The following is a 16824-nucleotide window of genomic DNA, read 5'->3' as shown; positions in this document are numbered from 1 at the left end:
CGCGGTAGTGCCAAGCTATCCTCAGGATCCCACCTCTTAACACTACGATGGACCCAATGGCAGCCATGGTCAGTAGAGAGGAACAGCAGGGTCTTGCTGCTCTCCCTTCACCACATGGTGCTGTTTTTGAAACAAAAGTGAAAGCTGTCTTAGAACAGGGGCTTAATGCTGGCAACCTGTGGCAGGCAGGGCCCACAGACCCACATGGGCCCACAGAGTGGTTTTTAAGAGCTGGAATTGTGTTCTGCAATTTGCTGTTGTCTTACCATCTTCTCTTGTAATGCATCCAGCATCCCAAAGATCTTGATGCCACCTTATCCTATAGGACTTGTAAGCATTAGGATTTATGACATCTGTCTTAGAGTACTTATTCTTGGATTCTCTCTCTTTGCTCTCCCCAACTCTCTGGCCCTGTTACCCCTAATACTGTTCTTATGGAAAATGTCTCCGCAAAAGGACAAGAAGAGTAATTCAGGTGATGGTTCCTCAAGTAATTTCTGTGGGCAAATACATTTTGGGGATGTAGGAGTCTTTTTACCTTTTAGAGATACATTTATCTGCATCAGAATATTGAAGATTCTGAAAATACACAGGGAAAAACAGAACAACAACAAAAGACACACCTTTTTTCGTCTTAACAGTTTCAGTAGCAATTTTCCTTAAAATTAGTTTAATAGGTAACATACTTTAGGAAACTTGCCTTAAAGAATGGAAATGCCAGCCATAATGGGTTAGAACAGGGCAATTTCCATATGAACTGCTTTTATGTTGATTTATATTGGTCATTTGCTTGTGGCTGGGTTCTCTAAAAATAAAATATGCAACATTAAGTTATCTAAAAATATGACTAAGTTTATTCGATATCTTGGACAAGTAAAAGATGGCTATGCTCTTGGAGCTACAAGTGTCCCAATTTTACTCAGGAAGCCTAAGAAACTGGATGCAGGAAAATTAAAAATAAATTATCATCTCCAACAGGGTGCAGCGATTTTGTTAGTGAGTTGGTTCATTTTCACATCCAGCTTATATCTCTCTTATAAAACACGTGAAGGTATAATGTATTTAGCTCCCATTTATTAAATGTCTACCATGTATCAGTCATGTGTTTGAGTTCTACTTATGTCCTCATAACAAACTCCAGGAAGGTACCATCCTCTAGTTTACATCCAGGGAAAGGAGGCTCAGAGAGATCATGTGATTCATCCAAGGTCACAACAGCTGGCCTCAGTCTGGCTCTTTCCAGAAGTGCATTTCCCTTGGCAACTGTTTATCAACTGTTCCTCCTGCTCTGGTGAGCCGTGCAGTCATTTAACAGAGACCAGTAGAACTTAAGCCTCCTTGTTTCCCCTTCTTCTCTGCAACTTAAGGCATGGCACCTCTGTTTGTTTGCCTTGGGGACGGGTTGTTGCAGTGCAGAATAAACCTTTGTTGCCCATCTGTAAAGCACTGTGCATTTTGGAACAAGGGTCCCAAGCAGTCAGAGTGTCCTGGGGGTGGGCTGTAGGTGAGTATGACCACGACGTCCCTCATGTGGAAAGGAACTGGAATGTTCTTTCCCCATTGTCTCTGTTTTCACAACCCCTGAGCTCTTCATTGGGACTTAGGGAATGTGAGAAAGGGAAGGCCCAGATAACAAAGCCCGGAGTTTTTAAGAGAGGGTCTTTTGGAGTCTCTGAAATAAAGGCAACAACTTCCAGAAAGGCTGCCCTCGTAATTCTCCTATCAGTACTTCATGAAGCCATGTTCATTTCTTTTCCTTTTGTTTTCTGTTCTTGTCTTTTCCTTTTCTGTCTTTTACCTTGTGGTAAATTGTAAAAGGATTTTGGGAAAGAAAATGGGAAAATTCTTTCATTTTTATACAACATAGTATAGCATTATTTTCCAACTAGTATATCCATTCCATCTGTTCATTTAAACTGTTTGGCACTAATACAAGTGGATTAGCCTATCTGGGAAATAATGCACTAACAAAAATAAACGTGTCCTTCGTTGAACAGCATTTGTTTACGATTAACCCTTTAAAAATGAGTGTGTGTGTGTGTGTGTGTGTAATTACTGCAACCCTAAATTTTACCACTAGCCTAATCAGTGCTTTGGCACTTAACCCCGGCGGATCAGTTTCTTCAACTATAAAAACAGTTCCAAAGTCTGATGAAAATGATTTAAAAAATTAAGTATCAACTAAAATTTTACTGAAACCAGTCCTTTCGAAGCAAATACATCAAACAATTTACTAATTGTATTGTATATAAGGAGACATTGTATTAGAAAGAAAGTACTCCCAGGTGTGGTTCTTATTACTATTGCCTTATCCAAATAGGATAAAATTCTTTTTTCTATTCCAATCATTGATTGGTTTCATAATCAACTTAGGGATAGGATACTTGGTGAGTCCAAGAGTAAATTAGGCAATTTAGAAATGGCTACAATATTTAACAGTTAAAGAGGTAATATATAGGTCTTAGTGGCATTGAAAAATGATGGAATGAAAGGTTTGATTAGAATCACTGTAACTATTACACATGGCTAATGTGTACTGAAGTATAATAAAGGTGGTTCCAATGCCTTCGCACTGGCCAGATTTCGACCTTTTGTTTAACAACCTCAGAGTCTAAACATAATTACTATTAATGTGGATTCAAAACACACAGAAGAAATGGCAATCGCTCTGGATTAACCTTGGTTTGCCAATGAAAAAAATGTTTAAGTGGCACATTAAAAAAATAGCGCAGCCAAATTGTGACCAGTCACGGGTCATGCTCAGAGAGTCACTGGTGATGCAAACTGCTTCAGACTTCCAGTTCGCTGGTCTATTATAAACATTCTTGCCTTTACCTACTTTGAAAAACAAAATCCAACCAAACTGCCCCCAAGAGGCAATTGCAAACTAACCTCCAGACAGAACTGTCAGAACCAATAAAATCAACTGCAAACTTTCTCACTTACGTTGAACTTTCAAGGAGTGTATAACCTGAATTAGAAAAGACATCTTTTTAGAGCTTTCCCTGAAGTGTCTGGGCCATCTGTTTTGGCCCAAGCTTCCCATGTTAGAGCTGTTATCAAGTAAGGTCGGCTCTCCCATTGCTACTGTTAACAAATGGATTTGTCACCCCAAAGTTAAGAAAAACCAGATGTTTCCTTTGTTGTTCTGTATTCCAATGGCGGGTCAAGAGTGTGTTTAAACAGCACCAGTGAAACTGAGATTTAGAAATAATCTTATTAATCTGATCAATGAGGTCATATGATTTAGGACCATTTCAAGATTTGGACTGAATTTCAATATCTGGCCATCTATGTTTATCAGATTACCCCAAAATTAATCCATTTTTTTTTGGTAAATATAAACCTATATTTTAAGGGAATCATAATTTGTATGGAAGCAGTTATAAATATAGAATAAAATATTTAAACATGTCAGGACTTGTAATCCATCAATTAATTTCTTAATCCAATGTTTATTGAGCCCCTGCCACATGCCAGGGAAGTGTTAGTGTCTGGGCTACACAGACGAACGAGATGTGACCCTGCCACTGAGGGTCTCATTGTCCAGCATGGAAAGCCCACATGTAGCTGAGCAGGCAAGCACCAGCCACTGTTAGGAGAGTGACAGGGCCCCACTGTGGTGACTGGGAGGAGATGAGAGAATGTGGAAGACTCTGCAAGGGGGACCACGTGTCATCCACCTCCGAAAGGGTGAGAAGGAGTTTGCCAGGCGAGGAAATGAATTCTTAGCAGAGGGAGCAAGCACACAGGCTTGAAATATTAGGTTGGTGCAAAAGTCATTGCGGTTTTAAAGGTTAAAGATAAGTGTAAAAACCTCAATGACTTTTGCACGAACCTAATAATTACATGTTCAGTAGTCCAGAACAGTTGGGGGCATGTGTTTGGGGTAGGGGAAGAAATATGGCTAAAAAAGTAGTTGAGAATCAGAATATGAGGGGTCTTCTATACCACACCAAGACAGAAAATCGGTTCGGGAGGCCATTAGGTGTCACTAAAATATTTTAGGTAAAAAGGATTGGAATTTTACATGTTAGAAAGATCACTCTGGTTTAATGGAAGGTTTGGAGCAGGGTGAGATTGGAGGCAGGGTGGCGAGAGGGAAGGCTATTTCTTTAACACTGGACAACAATGATGGAAGTCTGTGATGGCTGGGATGCAGGGCAGGGAGGAAAGTTGGACAGATGCCGAGGGCGAGACCGTACAGGACCACTCCGAGGTAAGAGAAATTGAGCCATACTCAGAAAGGTTGCCTTTGGTTTGTTTTATTTTTTGTTTTTTAATGGATGTCTGGGGCACAGTACCGCGTTCATTTTGGACTTGGTGAGCTTGAGCTGGACCACTCATGTGGTCCTGCACAGTGCGTCATGGCAGTTAATGTCAAAACACCAATGTGCCAGTTGTTCTACTGCCTACTTGGTTATGTTGGGAACTACGATTTTCACTCTCTTTCTCCATGTCATTCCAGGTTGGCACTGCCCCAAAGGGAAGCTGTGTGAGTTCTGGGAATCAGAAGAGAAGCAGCTGTCATTATGTTCTGGAGGTTACCGTCAAACCCAAGGGCGCTGCTGCTTCCAGGATGTTCTTTCTCTTTCCTCCTTCCCAGTGCTGGCCTTGCCCACTAAAAGTGACCCTGGGCCTTTACTGGATGCGTTGGCAACAACCCACAGAGGTGACAGCCATGAAGAACCCACAGCCTTCATAGAGCTTGTGCCCGCCCCCCCGCCCCCCGTCCCCCGTCCCCAGCAGCAGTGTGTGCTGGTTTACACACACAGCTCCTGCAAGTTCTGGCTCGTTCATGACTTGTCTCTGTTGCTTCAACAACATTTTTCAGATATTTATCTCCCCAGCTCTTCCAACAATTAAGTATGAATTCCTACCATAAATTCCTTCTCCTGTATTGCTCACGGTGGTTCTGCTTCCCGGATTGAATTCTTTTAAAAACTACAACCAACGTGTATTTTCAAACAGAACCCCTTAAAAATACTATATTTAAAAACACTTAATACTTTTTATTGCTTGAAATTATTTGATTTGTTTTCATTTTTAAAGATTTTTACTAAAAAATAGCTAACACAATATTATGTTATTTTCAGGGACACACGATAGTTAGTCCACATTTATAGACCTAAAGAAGTGATCACCATAAGGCCATCCACTATCTGACACTGTACCATGCTATCACAATATTATTGACTATACTCCCTAGTCTTTATTTGTACTTTACATCCCTGTTATTTATTTGTTTTATTCCTAGAAATTTGAACCTCTTATTCCCGTTCACCTTTCCCCCCTTTTTAAATTGATCAACTACAGCTGGCATTCAATACTATTTTATATTAATTTCAGGTGTACAGCATAGTGTTAAACATTTATATAATTTAAGAAGTGATCCCCCTGAGTAGTCTAGTACCCACCTGGCATTATGCATCGTTATTACCATATTATTGAGTATATTCCCTATGCTTTACTTATATCCCCATGACTACTTTGTAACTACCAATTTGTACCTTGTAATCCCTTCACCTTTTTCACTCTCTCCCAACCCAACCCCCTCCCATCTATCTCCCCAATATATCTAGTACCCATTGACACCATACATAGTTATTACAATAGGTTGACTATATTCCTTATGCTATACTGTATATCTTCATAACTACTTTGTAACAACCAATTTGTACTTATTAATCCCTCCCCCTTTTCTCACCCACACCCCGAAACTCCTTTCCATCTGGCAACCATCAAATGTTTTTTGTATCTATGAGTTTGTTTCTGTTTTTTTTCTGTTAATTTTTTTCTTAGATTCCACATATAAGTGAAATCACATTGCATCTGTCTTTCTCTGTCTGACTTACTCCACTCAGCACAATACCCTCCAGGTCCCTCCATGCTGCCTCAGATGGTAAGAACCCATTCCCTTCCCTGGCCGAGCAATATTCCATTGTATATAAGTACCACCTGCTCTTTATCCATTCATCCATTCACCGGCACCCAGGCTGCCTCCACATCTTGGCCATTGTAAACAAAGCTGCAATGAACATATGAAGGCACACGTCCCCTCGAAGTAGCATTATGGGTTTCTTCAGATAAATACCCAGAAGAAATTTATCTTCTGGATCCTTCTTTGTCTCTTGTTATAGCCTTTGTTTTAAAGTCTACTTTGTTTGATATAAGTATTGGTACAGCAGTTTTTTTTTGTTTTTTGTTTTTTTCATTTCGATTTTCATGAAATGTCTTTTCCCATCCCTTTTCTTGCAGTATGTGTGTCTTTCAATCTGAAGTGAGTCTCTTCTCATAGGCAGCATATGTAAGGGTTTTGTTTTCTTATCCATTCAGTCCTTCTGTGTCTTTTGATTGGAGCATTTAATCTATTTACATTGAAAGTAATTGTTGGTAGCTATGTAGCTATTTTGTTATTCATAATTTTTATGTTTTTTTTCCATGTTAAAGAAGTTCCTCTAACATTTCTTATAATATTGGTTTGGTGGTGATGAACTCTTTTAGGTTTTTCTTGTCTGCAAAGCTCTTTATTTGTTCTTCAGTTCTAAATGATAGCTTTGCTGGGTAGAATAGTCTTGATTGTAGGTCCTTGCTTTTCATCACGTTGAATATTTTGTGCCAATTCCTTCTGGCTTGCAAAGTTTCTGTTGAGAAATCAGCTGAAAACCTTATGGGGGCTCCCTTATTAGTTACCAGTTGCCTTTCTCTTGCTGCTTTTAGGATTCTCTCTTGGTCTTTAACTTTGTCATTTTAATTATAATGTGCTGGTACAGGCCTGTTTGGGTTCATCCTGTTTGGGACTCTGCACTTCCTGGGCTTGTATGTCTATTTCCTTTGCCATATGAGGAAAATTTTCAGTCATTATTTCTTCAAATAGGTTCTCAATCCCTTGCTTTCTCACTTCTCCTTCTGGTACCCCTATGCTGTGAATGTTGTTATGCTTGATGCTGTCCCAGATGTTTCTTAAACTATCCTCATTTTTAAAAATTCTTTTTCTTTCTTTCTTTCTTATTTTTTTCTGTTCCAGTTGGGTGTTTTCTGCTATTTTGTCTTTCAAATTTCTGATTTGATCCTCTGCTTCATCTAGTCTGCTGGCGATTCCTCCTAGTGCATTCTTCATTTCACTTATTGTAGTTTTCACTTCTGACTCATTCTTATTTGTGGTTTTGATGTCCCTTTTTATGCTTGCAATCTTTTCGTTGAAGTTCTCACTAAGTTCCTTGAGCATCCTTATAACCATTGTTTTGAACTCTGTCTCTGGTAGGTTGCTTGCCTCCATTTAGGTTAGTTCTTTTTCTGGATTTTTCTCCTGTTATTTCATTTGGGACACATATCTTTGTTTCCTCATTTTGGTTCCTTCTCTGTCTTTGTTTCTGTGTATTATGTCAATCTGCTTTGTCTCCCAGTCTTGGCTGAGTGGCTTTATGTGGTAGGTACCCTGTGGGGCCCAGCGGCACAGTTTTCCTGGTCACCTGAGCTCGGTGCCCCAGGAGTGCCCCTTGTGTGGGTTGTGTGTGTCATAGTTGAGCCTTGATTGCTATTGGCACATAAGTGGGTGGAATTGTCTCTCAGGCTGACTGGCTATGGGTTTGGGTAAGTCCACAGCTTATGGGATGCTGTGTGGAAGGCTGACCCCACCAAGTGGGATTCACCCCAGTGGGTTCTGGTGCCTGTTGAGACCATCCTTTGTGTGTGCCACTTGTGGGGCTAATTGGGCAGTGCTCTGCTGTTCTCTGAAGCCAAGCTCCAAGTATGTTGGTTCTGGGGCCTCTTGGGTGGGGATGCGGTGCAGATGCGGGTCACCCACGGCCTGTAACTGGCCAGGGGCTACCTGGTAGGAGCTACAAAGTGATCTGTAGTTTTTAGCTGCCTGTGCTAAACCTGAGGTGTGTCGGAGAGGTCACGCTGTGAGCTGAGGACAACTGCTACCAGTATGAGGCCTAGGGTAACTTTGCAAAAAGGAAGGACACCCAGAGGCCTGCTGCCACCTGCCCATTCCCTTAAGGTTCAGCAACTGATAAATTCTCTTTTGGTATGCAAGTTGGATGAGGCAGGGTCACTAGAGTGGGAAGAGCTGCAGTCAGCAGGTTAATGTAGACTCTAGTTTGGTGCCAATGTTGAGTCCAGAGCTACTCAGCAAGTCTCAGAGCACACTGAGGCCAGTCACTGCCCACCTGGGGCTCATGAACTCTGATAGTTTTCCAAGAAAGAGTATAATGCAGGAGGGGCTGGCTGCTTGTGGAAAAAGTGCCTCCAGAGTTTCATGAGTTGGGTGTGTTAGGGTCCCAGCTGAGTCATCAGGGCGGAGCAGGGAGCTTACCAGGTCAATCAGATTCAGATTTGCACTGTGGGGGTGGGCTTCACATAGTAAAGATGGCGTCCACCTGCCGGCTGCACTGGAGAAGGACCCCTCACTGGGAAAATGCCAACTGTCTTCCAGTCCTGTCCTGAAGCTACACTCCTCAGTCTATCTCCTGGACATCTCTGAGGCCACCCCAAATGGCCCTCCCTCTGCTGGAGCCCAAAGTGAGTGCCTGTGAGTGAGTCTGTGTGCTGGCCGTTTAAGAAGATGTCTGGGTTTCCTTCAGCCTTCCACCTCACCAGAACAGTCGGAATCCCCACTGTTTCCACAGCCAGACATTGTGGCGTCTCCTCTTCCCAGCCACCTCTTCTCAGTACTTCAGGCTGGGGAGCCTGGTGTGGTGGGCTGGGGTCCCTCACTTCTCAGAGGAATCTCTGTGGCTGAGATATCCCTCCTGATTTTCAATCACCATACAGAGGTTTGGGGCCCATTCCATGTCTCGGCCCCTGCTACAAGTCTCAACAGGGCTTCTGTTTTATATTTTTAGTTATCGGACTTCTGTTTGGCTAGATTTCAGCTGGTTCTCCAGGTTGATTGTTCTATAATTTAGTTGTAATTTTAATGTGTTCATGAAAGGACACAGGCACGGTGATCCAACATCTTGGATCTCTCCAGAATTATTTTGATTTTGAGAGTCTGATTTTTTCTGATTTCCTGATAGTGGTCACTAGAGTAGAATGATGATCTCAATGTGTCCAAACAGGAGAAATTGTCAGGATAGCTATGAGGAATTTTAATAAAATTCAACATTTGGTTCATATGCTGTTGAAAGAAATCATAATAATAATAATAACAATTATTATTATTATTTTGTATGTGAACATTTTAATATGATGTAGTGCTGTGGAATTATCTGGGCCATAGAGAGCCAGACATGAAAGATCTTAGGTGCTGTGGAGACAGGCAGGGAGGAACAGGGCAGATTGTAACAGGAAAAGAGGAGTTCCTCCTGCTAGCAGGTGAAGCCGTTTTGGGGTGAAGTGGGATAAAGCTTGTTGAGAATGCAACTGTGAGGCAGGGATTCTCATGCTATCGGTTCGGTGAGGATCCCGTCATGAGTAGGTTGAGAACAGGAGTGAGTGGGGGAATACTGTCCAGAACTGGAGAATAAGTGTTTGGGCTGTTTTTCTCCATCCTCTCTTACCCTGGGAGGAGGGTGGAGTTTAAGTGCAAAGATGGTAAGGAAGAGGTATAGACTTAGTTGCCAGTACTGAGAAATGAGACTTGACCTAGAACGGTGTGTGCCCTGAGGAGTCCTTTCTTGTGTTTGTTCTGCTTTTTGCCTTTCTTCCAAAGCCAGCAAAGGAGAACATGTGTGTCTCCTACTCCAAGAAGAGAGCAGCAAAGGAGACCTTGTTGGGAGCCTTGTCAAAAAGGCAATGGGATTCGCTCTGTTTATCCCTTTGGTGGGAATGACCTTCCTTCTTATATTTGCACGGCAAACTCTGATTCATTTTACAAGGTCCAAACCTCATGTGGGAAGGCTTCCACGACTGGCTGGCCCTCTCCTTCCCTGCCCTGTCCCGCACACTAAGAAGGCTGACAGGTTGCTTCATCTTTCTCCAGTGGCATTTCATAGTCCTAATTTAGTATATATTGCATTGTATTATAATTAGGTTTTTTTTGACCACATGACCCAATGATATATTAATTTGTGTGTTTTTTTCCTGTCTTCTACTTTGTGAGTCAGAAAGAATTAAGGCAAATAAAATAAGCTGTCACTGGGGCCATAGGGAGGTAGGGACCTTACATCTCTTAGAGTCTTGTGAATTCAAAAGGAGTTGACTTGCTGCAAGTACAGGATAAGCCAGCTTTACCTTAGCTTGGTTGGACAAAACCCCAGAAGTAGCACCCCTTCAATCTGTTTACCTAAAAACCTTGATGTCTATATGCTCACAGAGTTTTAAGAATTCATAATAAGCAAGTGTGGAAGTTGGGCTGTGTACTTTGTAGACTGCTCTGCAGGCATAGCAGGAGTTGGAGGTCATGCTCTGGGGGCAGAGCCTTCACAGGCAACCCGCTTTATGGGACTGATGACCCCCAACCTGTGTTGTGCAATTAATAACCTTTCCCTCCTCCTGAGAAACAAATGGGATTAACAAGCTGTGGCAGTTTCTGTTATTCTTAATGAAGTCACACTGAGATGGTGTCTCCTCCCCAAACGACATATTATACATACTGCACAAAGACAGAGTCATGCAATATGTGCAAAACTCTCATGACAATTTTCTCTTTGTCCAGGTAATATGCCTACCAATAAAGTGGCCATTTTACTAGATATTTGAAAGGTGTCCACTACTTAGTGCCTCACATGAGGCAAAAACATTGGGATTGGATGTGTCTGATAAGTCTGTCACAAATAAGGTAAAGCATATGATTGGAGGGTACTAGTAAACCCATCTTGTGGGCCTGGGGGAGGAGAGTTTTACCTGGGTGTCACCCAGGACTCATAGTACACCTGTTGCCTTGGAGGCACTTACTAATAATGCCCATGGTTATTGGTTGTAAGGTGGGGAGGAGCCCTTTTGTCTCTAACCAAGTGAGCCATGCCCACCAGGGGTCTGTCAGCAAGTAAGTCCAAATGTGGTCCCTTTAAGAGGAGTGCCTGGGACTCCAGCAACACTCCTTCTCTCTCAGTCATAATTTCCACTGGTTTTCACAGCCAGAAGTTATGGGGTCTTCTTCCCGCAGCACTGGAACCCAGGGCTGGGGAGCCTGTTCTGAGCCTGTTACTGGACCCTTCATTCCTCTGAGGGTGGGACCTCCATTGCCGAGATTTCCCTCCTGATTTTTAATGGTCACACGTAGGTGTGGGATGAGCCAGTTCCGCGTCCTGCCCCTCCTACCAGTCTCAAGGTGGCTTCTTCTGTGTGTCCTTAGTCGTAGGGCTTCAGTTCAGCTAGCTTTCAGGTGATTCCCAATGATATTGTTCTGTAGTTTAGTTGTAATTTTGATATGGTCGGGAGAGAAGGTGAGCACAGTGTTTACCTGCTCTGCCATCTTGACCGGAAATCCTATTCTGTCTTTAATGACTATCATCTTTTCTATTCCATCTTTATTATCAGCAGAGACTTTGCACGCTTACCAGGTTTTGATGATCAAGATTCTTTTCCTTTGGTAAGTCATCAAAGTTAAATTTGATATTCCTTTGGAAACCCCTCCCACTACACACACTCCCTCACAACCAAACAAAATAGCCCATAAGGTTAAACTATTGGCTTTGAAATAGTTTTCCTTAGTTAGCTGGCTTATAATTTTAATGTTTTGAGTGTGTCAATCCACCCAGAAGGGTGAGCCAGGTGGAATGGAAGCCCAGTTTCCCCCTCTTTATTAGCCTAGCCTGGATAAATGCCCTAGGAAAACTTTCCCAAAAATTTAAAGTCTCTTGCAACTTGGAAGAAGACCAGTAATTTCAAAAGATTTTTTTCAGGATATTGTCCTATATCTAATCTTTAGATAGACCTTATTTGAAGGGTTTTAAAAAATCTATTTAAGGAGCTTTTTGGAAAGATTACTGATATAAATTTGAGCTAAAAGTCATTGGTTCATATTTCATTAGTCATGCCGCTTGTCACCAGTAAATCTTGCACTGGACAGTTGTCCATTCCTATGAAAATAACACTCTTGCCTTTATTTCTATATTTTAGCTTTCATTGAACTGAGGCTTAGGGCTCATTCTTTTTATTTAGACATAGGATAAGATTACCAGAAATAAATATAATGTTGAAACTTCTATTTAGTGACTAAAATAAGTTATAGGCTTTTAAAGGGACCACGGTTATATCTTCTTGGTTATTTGGAAAATTCCTTTGAACATATGAAATGTATATTGTGAATTTCTGCAATGAATAACAACAATGTAAAAAACCTTGGGATTTTAAATATTGTCAAGATGTTTTATGCCATACCAAGGAAGTTTGTTCTTTGATAGTCCATGCACAATAATCATGTATTTTATCATCACTTATTTATTCATGACAACTACTCTAAGATCAGTTCAGATAATACACATAATATACATTTGTATGTCATTTGATTATTTCATTCAAAGAAATCTGATATGTGTTATTCTTTTCTGACACGTGAATTGAATAACTTCTTTTTAGCAGCTGTGTTTTTTCAAATTTAATCTAGAAACAAATTGCATCAAGCCTGGTGCTAAAACTCTATCTGATGAGAATCTTTCCAATTTTATTTTTATATTTAGATTTATAGATAGAAGGTTATACATCAGTCACATTTAAATTGAAGCAGCATTTCAAAATAAAGGTTTCTTTTTATGTTTGTTTTGGTAATGCAGCTTTGCTTGTATTGAATATAGGGTAACAATCATTCGCCAATCTAGAAGGAGCTAAATACCAAATTTTCAGATTAACCAGATTTCAGATTGAATTTCCGGTACTTTCTTTTTGATGTCCTTACATGGCTGTAACCAAGTAAGTTCCATATTGCTTAATTGTAATGTTCTCCTGGCTTCCTGCCATGTAAAGGGATGTATTAATAGTTCTCAAGAGTGTTGTGAAGTTCAGCTAATTAACATTTATAAAAGCTTCTTGAGATTGTCTGCTGAAAGATACTATGTAAATTAAAATTATAGAAAAAGCAAACATGTAGAGCACTCTAGAAATTGTTGCTTAGCACAGATAAATGTGTCCTGAATATCTATTCCCCATGTCTGAATCAATGAGTTCTGGTTTCTTTAATTTATTGTAGTATTTTATGGTTAGTACATAAAGATGACTCAAAGATGCATCATCTCTTGTCATAGTGAAGAACTTTTTATGAAATTTTGGTCAGAGGAGTTTAGGTAAAGCATTTGTCTGGTGCTCATTAGGGCAGAACATTCAAATAAAAGATCTCATGAAAAGTAAAATGTTAGCCAGAAGAAGCATTCTTGGTCCTGAGGGAGTGAGCCTGGTGGTAGGCATTCCAGCCAATGGGATGCGAGCAGAATTGATTTGTGAAACTTCTGGGTTGCATTCTTAAAAGGAGAGTACGCCCTCTTTATATCTTACGCTTGGAATGCAGATGTGATGACAAGCCACCTCGCACTTGCAGGTGAAGAAAACGACCTGAAGATGGAAGAGCAACAACACAAAAGGAGCTTGAGTCCCTGAATAACTCACATCACGAAGCTGCCAACCCAGCCTTCTAATGCCTGCCTGTGGATGTGTTTAAGACACGATTAGTTTGATCCTTGGTGATAAGCCACCAGCTTATGGCTATCTTTATAGACAGCAAAGGGAAAATAAACGGATTCAATTTTCAGATCTTATACCAAATTACCCACTCATGGATCAGGTCTCATTAACCAATCAACTGTAATTTTTATTTATGTGCTGAACACATTAAAAGTTTTCATCTGGGGATGTGACTCCCCATCCTAAAATGGACAAAGAACAATTTCTTTAATTGTACCTCCAAACAGACTAGGGAACTCTACTTTGAAATGACTTCATTCTCTGAAAGCCCTAAACATTATGAAAGTAGTAATATTGGAAAGAAAATATTTTAACTAAAATTGTACAATTCTAATACAGTAGAAAGATAAACCATCTTGATGGTGCATTGCTTTCTGTCTGTCTCGATCTTGTTCTGATGCTTATCAGCTAAGTGGCAGTAACTGATTTCTCTAAATGGTAAACACCCACCAGCGCTGACTGCACATTGTTAAAAAACAAACAAACAAACAAACAAACAAACAAACAAACAAACAAACTGTGATCTCTATTTAAAATTCCTTTTGTTTACAATTTATTCAGAGCTCAGGGTAGTATAGCAGATGCTTTTCAGGTATAGTTTCCATTTGCTCCATATATTCTTTTTGCTTTCATGTAAGTGGGGAATATACCCTCCCCCATTTTTTCACCAAATATTTAAGTTGTGTCTCTATGCATATAGCTAGATAAACTACAGTCAAGTATTAATAATAAATACATTTCTGGCTTGTACTAAATAAAGAGAAGTGGCATATTCATGATGATATTTATATTCGTTACACTTTTTGACCATTAGAAATTTATTCACATTTACATTTCACTAAGGCATCACCAATTTCTTTTACTGAAAGTAATCTATTGCTGTGTGGTAAACTGGCTTAAAACCATAACAATTACTTCTTTTGCTTGCAGATCTGGAATTTGGGCAGTGTTCATTCCTGCACCATGAGGCATCAGTTAGGACAGTGCAACTGAGACTGAAGGATCTGCTTCTAAAATGGCTCACTAAAATGGTAGGCAAGTTGGTGCCAGCTTTGTGCTGGGAGGTCAGCCAGGGCTGTAAGTTAGTGGTTTTCGTTTATTTCCCTAATGACCTTTCCATGATGTTGCTTGAACTTCCCCCGGAACATGGTGACTGGTTTCTAAGAGTATGTATTTGAGAAGAGTGTTGGCTTTATCACCTTAAGACTGTAGCGTTAGTCAGGAAGACTCCAAGCCTGTTAGCTGGAGGCCTTGTGTCCCACTGTTTCTGAGTGGCCAGAAGAATGTTCCTGCCACGTGTGCCACTCCTCCTCAACTACCCATAAATCACCCATTGTCTCTTCTGAAATCTAAGACCCTGTGCCCTGCTTTTCTCCTTTGTCCAAAATCTCATATATACTCAATGTTGCCTCACTGTCTTTGGGATTTTTGACTATGAATTCCCGTGTGCATGTATTAAAACTTTGATGTTCTATTAATCTGTCTGTTACTTGGACTATATTACCCCAGCTAGAAGAACTTAGAGGGTGGGAGGAAAAGTATTAATTTTTTGGTCCCCACAAACAGAACTGTTGCTTTTCTAACTGCCCTCTCCCCTCTACTCATGAGGGAAAGTTTTGGCATGTTTGAGAAGTGTGGGCTCTTTGTGCTAGCATTACATTATGACATATTTCTTACATCCATAAAGGGCAACATGGTCCACTCAGCGAAACACTCCGTCTAATAGAAATACTGCATTTGGTTACAGCAAAAATCAATCCAGTGAAGGGCTCGCAGTATATCAGTAATGGAACCAATGTTATAACTAATGAGGTACAATTCTGGCTAAGTTTGGAAGATATTTCATATTACATAATTTTAAGGGCTATACTCAAAACGTGGAGTAATATCAATAGGTGAATATATATTTTAAGTAGAGGGTATGGATTTGGCTCCTTTAACAGAGACCAAATAACAGTGGCTTAAACATTATAGTTCACTTTTCTGTCATGTAAAAGTCTGAGTTGGTAGGTCAGGGGAGGGAGGGTAGGCAGCTCTAGGTCCAGGACATCTAGGAAATTCAGTCTCGGCCACCAGACTACTGTGTTGTCATTAACCACATGGCCAAAGCTGGCTCCCTACCACCATGTCCCTATTCTAGGCTTCGGGAAAGGGGAGATTATAAGCAACAGGCAGTAGCCTCCCATGAGAATATGACCTAGATGGAAATTGCCCACATCCTTTCTGCTTACACCTCATTGGCCACTTGTTAACAAGCTACAACCAGCTGAATGCTCTGTTAGGAAATGGCTCTAGTTGGGACTCCATGTGTCTAGCTGAAAAGGGGGAGGTTCTACAACCACAAAGAAGGTGGGACGTGGATGATGGGTGACAATTACCTGCCTTTTTCATCATGAGTGTTACCTGCTTTCAGAGGAGAGGTGGTCTACCAGGCTGACACTGTTAGCCTTTGGCTTTTACAAGGGGGTGTTCATCTGGTATTGAAAGCCTGTGGACCTACCCTCAGTCAGCATTGTTTCTTGCTTTCCACTTTGCATTCGTTAAAACCAGATGACTTACAATCTCCTGATTCCTTTTTCTTGGCTTCTGGATTCCTCACATTCTGTCACAATCTCACCCTAAGTCCATCTTGACCAAAACTAAGTGCTTCTTTGCTTTCAATATAGATGTTGAAATACGTAAAGCAACTACTAGCTCAACAAACTTCACTAAGCCTGGGGGTGGTGGGAGCTGATGAGGGATGGCTTGTTCTTGGCTTTCCTCCACCTTGGTGGCTTTTACTCTCCCTCGTTTCTCTTCCCACCTCAGCTTTTCACCCATTCATTTCCAAATAGCCCTGTGGCCTCCAAATTCCTGTACTTTTATTAGGCAGCACTATTTTCCTGTTCCTCTCAAGCCTTCACAGCCCACTCCAGAAGCTTAGAGGGTCCATTTCTGCCCCAAGAGTCATTCCCAGCAAAAGCTGTTTGCTCCCTTAAAGGAATTATAGTACCAGTTGTTTAAATAATAAATTTCTCCACCTCATTATAAAGTGAAATCAGCTTCTGCATTTGCTGTAAAAATGTTGTTGGGAACATTGTCCATTACATCACTCAATTTCCTCTCTATAAAGCTCCACATCAGAAAGTTCTTTTCGATTTCAGTGCCAGAAAAAACTTTGCTTCTCCTAAACATGCTTCCTCCTTTCTGATATCAAGAGCTGTATAACTTATCTCTCTTTCTGAACCATATAACTCAGCCAAATTTGCAGCTCTATCATTG

Source organism: Rhinolophus hipposideros (assembly GCF_964194185.1).
Source record: "Rhinolophus hipposideros genome assembly, chromosome: 25".
Lineage (NCBI taxonomy): Eukaryota > Metazoa > Chordata > Mammalia > Chiroptera > Rhinolophidae > Rhinolophus > Rhinolophus hipposideros.
This window is presented reverse-complemented; position numbering follows the sequence as displayed.